The sequence below is a fragment of the Meleagris gallopavo genome, chromosome 3, assembly GCF_000146605.3.
Source record: "Meleagris gallopavo isolate NT-WF06-2002-E0010 breed Aviagen turkey brand Nicholas breeding stock chromosome 3, Turkey_5.1, whole genome shotgun sequence".
Lineage (NCBI taxonomy): Eukaryota > Metazoa > Chordata > Aves > Galliformes > Phasianidae > Meleagris > Meleagris gallopavo.
The window spans coordinates 43,625,859-43,636,271 of record NC_015013.2 but is presented as its reverse complement, the minus strand read 5'-3'; positions in this window follow the sequence as shown (position 1 = coordinate 43,636,271).

Genomic DNA, 10,413 nt, shown 5'->3' with positions numbered 1-10,413 from the left:
TTTTTAAGATCAGTGCAAAGAACCATAACAAAGAATTGAAATGTTGTTTTAGATATTCATACATATAGGAAATTTCTCCTCAGCACAAAGAAACATGAAGGTATTCATCTGAAAATGAAATGAGTGCATAATGCAGACTGGCATCCTAGTGTAACAAGAGAATTAAAATATACACAAGGGATTGAAAGTATCCTGGCAGATCAGCAGTACCTGATGAGCTGATTTTCCATAGAACCACAGCCCTGTCTGCACAAGAATTACACACAAGGCTAACCCATTGGTTCCCATCTGTTTGGCTTTGATGTGTACCTCACCATCCTTCAGCTGAGATGGCTGAATTTGCAGGAAATATGAGATGGCAATTTAAAGCCAAGCAATCTCTTGTTGAGAACGTTGTCCTCTACATGAGGACAACATTCAGGATGAAAAGAGCATTCTTCTATGCCTGCAGTGGAGACAGGCATTTCTGCTGATGCGTAGGTCAAGGTGTGTCCCTGCCTACCACTGGGGAGTATCAGTAGCAGCACAGTGCAGATTGGACCGTGGATTTCATCAGGCAGGGTCTATGTGATAATATGGTACCTGGTGTGTTTGTGGGTCCCATAGTTCCCGTTGTCATTCAGTTTCTGGATGTGCAGTTGAATCATAACAGTTATGGGGATTGAATAGGAGAAATTTAGATGTTACTAACAGCTAGTAACATTTAGGGGAAAGGGACATATAGAACATATAGGGAAAGAAACCTTGAATATGAAGATAAGTCATTGAAATGGGTAAGTCAGCTGCATACAAAAATGCATGAATGGACAGTGTTTTGCTTTATGTTTTGTTCACAACAAGGGTTGTTTTCTGAGGTTTTGGCCACAAATAGTGCTTGAAGTTTTTCCACCTCAGCTCTCAGGAATTAACATTTTGATTCAGGGGCTAGAAATTTCTTCTTGTTGTTGAGGCTGACATTGGGATCAGGATTTACCCAGTACCCTTGTTACCAGCAAGAAGTAAGAAATGTATCTCCTCTCCTTGGCCATATGTGGAAGCTGGCCCACAATAGGGTTATACCATCTCCACGCCCAAACAGCTGTTCATCTTTTGCTTAATGTGCAGAAAAGTGTTCTTGTATAGCAAGATTGCTTTGACTCATTTATCTGGCTATAGTGTTAATTTCAATGCTGTTTTCCCTGATATCATCTGTGTGTTGCAAGGAGAATCACACTCTGATTGCCTGTCAACAAGATATCACTCATTGGCAATTTACTGCATCTCTAATGTGATCTTCTGACTTCCTAAAATACTGAAAAGTTTTCCCTAGGATGGGATCAACACTGCCATTGTACAACTCATGCTTGATAGCTTTATGAATCAGGAAGTACTTATAAGGCTTCATAAGGGAAGCTATCTCTTGAAATAAACAGTTACTATTTTACTGTTGATATTTCTTTGTCCATCTCTAGAGCTAAGAATCTAGATCTTGATTCTTACAGAAAATTATCAAATTGATGTTAGAACCTTGCTTCTACATCATTTTGAGAGACAAAATTCTATCTCAATGAATGAATGACTAAAAGGATGTGACAACTGACAAGGCTCATTATTCAAACATTTTATTTCCAGAACCATTAAACAAATAAATAGATAAATAAATTAAAGGATATGACAATGGAGAAGGTCTAGTACTCGAATATCTTTCCAGAAGCATCTACCTATGACCTCTCAACTTATGAAATTGTATCTATGCTCCTGTCCCCACTGCTTGCCATGGGTCTGGCACTAGGGTGGCATCAGCATGGCTGCTGCCAGCATGACCATTTTAAGGGATGAGGTAAGGAGGGCCCAAAGATCCTGCTGCTCTGATCCTTGTAGGAGCAGGGGAAGGTCCTGCTCTGGTGGGCCAGTGGTAAAACTGGGTACCATGTAAGGTGGAGGAGCAGAAGTGACACCTGAGGTCTGGCTGTTGCTTGGTGGAAGCAGGAAGAGGGACTCTGAGTCTGGTACATTGTTCTTTTTTTCTGTCCCACTGTGGTGATATTGAGTCACACGACACCATTGGTGGTGAAAGAATGGCACAGGCTCTGGCATAGTCATCCTGTTGTCACCCAGGCTTAGTAATGGATCTTGGAAAGGTGTGAGCCTGCAGGGGACACAGCCATGAGAGGCTTTCATGCAGTAAGCAGAATCTGTGCACCAGGACACTCAGGTGCACAACAGGACAGCCATTTGTTTCAGCACGGGTATCGACGTGTGGAAACAGCTGGATCTAGTGATACACAGAGGTGCCAAATTAGCCTGTCTGTTCCCAGCAGACTTAATTACCTTCAAAGATTTGAATATAAGACCAATGTAATTCCTGTGCTTGTAATTATTATCCATAGAGTTGTGTAGGTAGCTCTGAGAAGATGTACATGCTTTGATTTGCATTATATGAAATAGATACCTTCCATAGGGACGCACTTGGACGCAATAGAAGGCTGATATGACACGGTGATAGCAAGATCTGTGCTAACAGAAGCACTAAGTCCTGGAAGGACCATCCAAGGCAAAAGGAGAAATGAAAAAGATATTCTGCTCTTCCAAAATGAGAACTATGCAAAAGCAAATTATAAAACCAAAAACCCAAACAAACGAAAGATAAAAAATGGCAAATACTATTGAAATACAGTGTAACTGCTTGAATAAACAGGATAATAAACAAAGATGGCAGAAACTTATTTGTGCCCTAGGTTACCTTTCAGGGTGAGAATCATCTGTTTTTAGACTAGATACTAACACATTAGAAAGTCAGTGACCTAAAAGTCTGGGCAAAGTAAAAATATCCCTACAGAGCGCATAATAATAACTGCATAATAATAATTTGACTAGGAGTCAGATTCTGCTGGTAGAATTTTGCTGCCTCTAGGGGAGAAATGAAGATGTTGTCTCCTTTCATGCACATGCTCATTGTGTTAGGTTTATTTTGTTATGAGGTTGGTTTTTTTTGTAACCTCAACCCCAAGAGGTTTAATGCATTTTAATTTCTTTTAAGTAGGTCATTGGTTTCCTTTTTTTTGCATTGCCCTCATTCTAAGTCAATTTGTAGTCCAAATCTTTAGTTAGTCTCTTTAGAAGAAAACAAATAAAAAAAAGCACTGCTGAAACTGAAAATCTACTTTAACAATTCTATTATACTCCACTTTAGCCTTACTCTCTCAAAACTCACCAGGATGTTTTCAAGTTCTTGCCTTTCCTTCTGCTAGTCCTTCACAGATAAGGATTCAAGGAGGGAAGCATCTCAGAAAGATGGAAGTTGCATGTTGTAGAATGGATTTCTTTCTTGCAGAGTACAGCAAGGCAAAGCACCCTGTTACTGAAGATGTCACCATTTTGGTCATACATGATTTTTGTGGGAAAAAAAACAAAAAACCCAAACCTGAAATACACAGGCTCGCAGGAGCTTACAAGAAAACAGCCCCAGACTCTATCCCATTATGTCCTTCCTGCTTTTATCTCCACTGAAAATTATAGCTGCCTTCCTTGCTCCCGAGAAGACCTGAAGAACTTGCTTATAAAACTACCCACAAAATGACAAAAAAAAATAAAAATAAAAATAAAAATTGTCCAGCATGAGGCAGGGAGAGACTGCTGTGAGGCAGTGACAAGAATTACAATACATTCAGGTAGTAACTGTGAACGTGGGGGCTCATTTCTGCTTGACTAAAAGGCAGAGAGAGTGTATTCATAATTTATTTTTCTTGGGATGCTACGGGCTGCAATTTCACTTGCATTTGCTTAGCGCTCTAATCCCAGTTTATGAATCAAGGGTCATGCCACTGTGACTTCTATGTTACCTGGAGCTTGTGGAAGCAAACAGAACACTCAAGCTCCCATTTGTGTCAGCACAAGATGTGAGATTCACAGGCATTGTGGGAAAAGACATAAATAAATAATAAATGAGCTAAATAATGAAGACTGGCTGTACCTAATTACAGTTCTAGCTGTCCTTTTGAATAAAGAAAGTTCAAAGCTGATGCTGAAAGATGTGGATCCCTTTTCCGACTGGTGTTTGCACTTCACAGATGATTAACATGAGAAAGTCAGGAGATGCCAATGGAAGTCAAACCAGTTTTTCATAGTTGTAGAGAAAAGCAGTGTCTCTTAGAACAGTTTACTTATTTACACTTCACAGCGTTCTTCAGTTTAAATTAACCTGAATACAGAAGCAATGGAAAATGTAGAATTGAATTGCGTAGACTATTTGGAGGTTGTTATTCCTTACAGCTTTTGCATGTTCTACACATAAGAGAAACTCAGACAAATACAGGAGGTCATGTTCTTAGCTTGGGTGTTTAAGTATCTAATATAGTGTGTGAACACATTCACCTCCTCATCCCTTTCTATTAATCGTTTAATTGGGAATAATTTGTTCCTAGTGCCCTTTCCATGCCGCAGCCAGGGGCTTATGAATGCCTGATCTCTGGGAACAGAGTTTCTCTCCGACTAGAATAAAAGCATGGTGCATGGACACAGCTCACAGACCAGCAGATTTCTCTGCATTGCCCAGTACCTCATATTTTCCTGTCTGTAAAATAACGATAATAATTCCTAATCGTGTTTGAAAAAATAATTTTTTGAAAGCAAAGTCTTAGTTATATATCAAGTATGATTATTTCATTCCCAGGACAAATAACTACTTGAGCACATTTATATGATTATAATGTTATATGTAATATATGTTACATATTTCTAACTAATATGAGTAGTGGAAATGAAGGTATAAAGTTCAGAGATTCTTTTAAAACTTAAACAACATTTCCACTTTGATACATAGTATAAAATACACTTCCACAGAAAAGTAAAGTTTAAACAGCTGCAGCATATTGAAACAACTGCCCTTGCAATTTGCAGAAAGTATTAATGTAATTGACAGACATAAATGATGGCACAAAGCCTTTGAGCAAATACTAACAGCATTAAGTTATCTTTCATCATCACTTAATCTGCTGGTTGAAGAGTGTTTCAAATTACACTGTGGACTTGCCCAAGAGACCTTAGTAACACTAAAACTACATATAGGAACATATGTATTGTGTAGGCAATTTGTATGTCGTGCAGTGTGCCATTAAAAGCACATCTTAAAATAAAATAAAACATACTGCATGTCATTGCTAATCCTATGAAATGCCGCCTGTATTATGAAGGAAGCCCACTTTGAATTTAAGTACAGATATTATTACTTTTAAATATATCTTAGACTTTATGATATAAAACGAAGTAAATGGCTGCACCATGTATCAGTGTTTCACTGAGTTCATGGCCTCACGGCTAGTGCAAATCTTCCTTGCTCATGCAGAGGGTATTGTATAAAGGATGCAAGCCTTTTACCCACATTAGGTACACAATATTTCTTGACCTTATTTTCATTGTTTTTCTCCACTGTTCACTGGTATTGATACCATTTACTCTGTGTGAACTGTAAAGAGAGAGTTTGCCATCTGTAGCACACAAGCCATGGAAGCAAAGTGATCACGAACAAAAGAACTGAAACATGTCAATGGGCCATGAAAGCTCATATCTTACAAACCAATGAGCGGGTCCTCAGATAAGGAAAATCACTTTAGTTTCTTCTTCTCCAGTGGAACTGTATCACTTTCCACCAGCACAGATATGGCCGGTTATCTGTGGCAGTGTTGTGCCCCTTCTTCAGAAGTGTTTTTTCAGATGCTGTAAGATGCACTACACCTTCCAGGTTCTTATGGTATAGTGAGTGCCATTCTGGACAGCCTCCCTCTACAGCATTAATCTCTGGTGCTCACTTCCAATGTGGTTCTCAATAGTTGTTCAGTGCTGTGGTTAAGCCACTGCATTTGCTGTAGAGTCGTTTCTTTCTTTCTTGTTCTACAATACTTCCCATTTTCTTTCCATTCTCAGTCCTTCCACAGCTGCTTCTCTAACAAAAAATGCTTTGCTGAGTCACCTCCATGAAGGAAACCTTCCCACAACCCATATAGTCATCTTTTGTTGGAAGAGCTCCTTATAATAAATAATAATAATAATTTAATAAACAGATATTCTGATATTTACAGTTCTGAGGCGTATTAAATGGGCAGGCTGCTCATTGTTTGCCTTGCTTCTATTTTGCTTTGGAAATGGGCCTTAGATCGTATTCTGTAGTACATGTGAATTATTAATGAATCAAATCTAAACTATCGCAAGGACAGCAAAATTATTTTCATCCAAAGCACTGTTGGATATACAAGCCAGGTTTTTGCAGAGTGTTGAAATGCGAGGCTTGCAATGGAGAGTGGTTGTTTTCCAGTGCTTTTCAGTCTCCACTACTGAATGTGATCTCTTCTGTTTGCCTCCAAGTTTTCACACTTTCTAAAATAGAACACTGTACTGGTTAAATATATACCTACTAGTGTATGGTGCTGAAGTTTTAGAAAGATCTTAATAGCCTTTTCTTTTCCCATGTTTCTTCCTTTCTCCCTCCCTCCCTTCCTTCCTTCCTTCCTGCCTGCCTTCCTGCCTTCCTTCTTTCCTTCCTGCCTTTTTTTTTCCCACAGTTGACAGTGGAATTGAAGAGTTGATTGAAGTTTTTTTAATGTGGTTAGAAGTCTGTGATACCATTTGATGGTATTTATGTTCTATCCAATAACCTGTTTTCAGGAGAATCTCTTCAAATGGCTTGTTAACATTAACAATCTCCACACTGCAAGTTGCTTACTGTTAATATTATTTAATACTGGACCATTTATCATAAAATAGTTAAAATTTAATGTTTTCAAGGAAGATTGGTCAATACTATTTGCACTGCTATGGCTGGAAGTACTGCTTTTGAGTGCCAGAAATTATACAGCAAACACCTATACTTGAATAATGGTTTGAAGATTAATTAAAGCTGATTTGTTTATTTTTGTATTGCAAGACGCAGAGTAGTATAATAGTCATTAAATGTCCCTACTATGCCTCCATTTGAAACAAAAGCCTAACAGCAATGATTTGGCATAACGCATACACTAATAAAGAAATTCGATGACATGACAAATAATTATTTGACTGCAAGAATAATTATCTAGTCTATATTTGCAGCAAATGATAGCATTCTCCATCTTTTCCGTAACAGCGCATGCAATTGGAGCTTGTGAGGCCGCAGGATGCACACCTGCTGATTTTCCAGACCCTTATCAGAACAGTAAACACAGGGAGTTTTTTTCCCTTCGTGCAGCTTCTCTTATTAACAGGTCATACTGGAAAAGGAGTTGTCTAGCATAGCTGTGGTCCACAGAAGACCTTCATGGGTATTGCTGCCCATGTGAGTAGTTACACGTGCGTGCTTTGTGATGATGCATTAGGGACTGAGTGGACAGTGCTTGGCACTTCACTTCAGTGAGCAGAAGACAGAATGCACACAGCCAGAGGGCAAGTCTGCAGATGCTGGACTCCCCTTCAAGGTCATGCTGTTTCTCATTTATTTTTTTAGTATTGCCATCTGATAAATAGACTGAGTTTAAACTATAAATGCTTCCAGATGCATTTGTTTCTATTCTACTGACGCACTCTTGAAGTCCAGCTGACTTAACGCATGCTGGGTTAACTCTGCTAATTAATAAATGACTGTGATCATGTATTTACAATTTATATTGTACAAGTAAATGTTTATAAATTTATCTGCACAGGAACAGTCCCTGGTTCTAATTATACACAGCCTTCGCTATTCTTAGACCGTATGCCTAGGGCAGATTCTCAACAGGATCTAAAAATTTGGCTTAGCAACAGAATCTGTAATCTGTTCCTGAACATTGCTGCACCGTGATACTTGCTCTATTTCAGCCTGTTTTTGCAGTGTTTTAAGACTTCAACTCAGAGTAAAAGATGAGCAGAGAAATGAGGTTTAAAGCTGACCGAGTAATTAGTGAAAACAAATCAACAAAAATATGAACTACCAGCAGTAGTACTTACATTACAAATGTTGGTAGCAGCTCTTAGCTTTGAGGAAGTGAAGGAGCAGTAAGACAACCACTGATTACAGTAAACCCAAATGTAAAAGGAGGTAATCTCACCAGACAGTACTGCATCTTAGTTGCTTTGTGCAAATGGAAAGTATTCTGTTAAATTACATTAACAGTTGCCAAATATATACATGTATATGTTTATGCCTGTACGTCTGGGTCTTTTAGCAGTACAAATCCATAATGTAATGATTAAACTATTTCAATAAAACTCATTCTATTCTAGTGTAGCTTATCTTGCCTTTCTGAATGCTTATGTGAGTTAAAAAGGGTCATCCTACAGAAATAAGCACATGAAAGAAAGTTCATTAGCATTTTACATGAAGGAAAACGTCATAAAGAACAAATAGAGAATGCTTGATACTCATGTTGTCAACTAGAGATTACAATATTTGCCACAATAAAATATAGGTAGATAGATTTTCACTGGGCAACATACGAGGTAGTGAATTTAATAAGACTGTATCACTGAGCACTACAGTACAGGACAGAGTGAAGAGTGCAGGGGAGTTTCCTCCCCAAAGGGAAGGAGGGTATAGAATCATAGAATCATCTAAGCTGGAAAACAAAGATTACCAAGCCCAAGTGCCAACCTACCCTATAGAGTCCCAACACTAAACCACGTCCCTTAGTGCCATGTCTACATGTCTCTTAAATACCTCCAAGGATGGGGACTCCACCACTTAGTTTGTATTAAATTAGAAGGCTCTGCCACTTTATCTACTAGAAAGCTTTCATGTTTTCATTAGTAAGTAAAAATAATTCTTACATTTCAAATAAAATCTAAATGTTTTCTTTTTTGAAAGTGACCCAGACGATGTTGTTTCAGTACCATCTGTCCTTAGTCATTTCCTCTGAGGTCAGTGTTTCATTCTCTCCAGGGACAGAATTCTCCAGCCAGACTGCATCTCCCATGACAGGCCATATTTCCCCGGCACCTTGGCTGGAGTCTTTACAAGATTAACAATTTGGGGGAGGGAGGAAAGATGGTGGAATCAATCTTTTCATTTTCCAGCTCAAGGTATTCATAAGTGATGTAAGCACATGCCATCTAATATGATCACTTGATTTTCTATCTATGGAGATTAATGTGTTCACAGAATGCTGTGTAGATATGATATTGTTCATAGAGATGTTCATCTCTATGAACAAAGCAGAAAAGGGGATTTCTGAACATGTAGCTTGGCCATAACTTACATTAGTACCACTCAAAACACAGAAAATGAGCTATCTTTGAAAACTATGCAACTGAAAATACATCTAACATTCAATGGTCATAAGTAATATGTGTACCTTTATCACTATCACAAGCTTAAATAAGCACAGCAGAAGATACGGTAAGAGATGTCAGCACATCGGCTGATGCTTGGCAAATCTACAGCTCTTGAGTACTCAGTGGTATAAAGTACCTTCTTCTGAATTATTATTTGAAATACATGGATTTTCTTTGTAGTGAATAGGAATAATTCTGCATTCTTCACTTGAAGATCTCAACATTACAGAGTCTTCAATGTTTCTAACAACTTGTTTTAACCAAGGAAGAACCAGTTACTTTTTTTTTTTTTCAGTTCCAACATTTGTACTGTATTATACTGTAAAATGAAAATGTTTATTGAAGACCAAGACAAGAAAATGTTTAGTATTGCTTTTTCTGACCAAGGGAGGTCAAAACATAGATACAAATGGTCCTAATATTACATATCCCAATCAACCAAGGTGGGAAGAAAGGAAGTCTGAAGACCAAAAAAACTCATGAGAGATCTTGAAATGTTCCCCTATTTTATTACAGATATGTCTGTAATAATGCCTAAAGGGAGGTGGGAGGCAAATGGATGAGGTCAGGCTCTTCTCAGTGGTGCATAGCAATAGGACAAGGAGTAATGGCCTAAAACTAGAGCATAGGAAGTTCTCTACTAACATGTGGAAGAACATCTTTACAGTAAGAGTGCTGGAGCATTGAAACAGGCTGCCCAGAGGGGCTGTGGAATCTCCCTCTACAGAGATATGCAAGACCTCTCTGGACACCTGCCTGTGCCACCTATGGGTACATGCTTTAGCAGGGAATTTGATCTGTTTGAGGTCATAGAATGGCACAACGATCGCTTAGTTTCAACCCCCCTGCTACGTGCAGGGTGGCCAACCACCAGACCAGGCTGCCCAGAACCACATCCAGCCTTTGAATGCCTCCAGAGATGGGGCATCCACAACCTCTTTGGGCAACCTGTTTCAGTGCGTCACCACCTTCTGAGTGAAAAACTTCCTCCTTAATATCCAACCTAAACTTGTTCTGTCTCAGTTTAAAACCATTGCCCTTCCAACCCCTGTGATTCCGTGAAGTATTAACGAGGGACGGATCTAACACTGAATTCCCGTTTGTACCAGCGAGAAACCCCAAGCAGTGCCTAGGCACTGCCCAGCCCCCCCTTCCCCC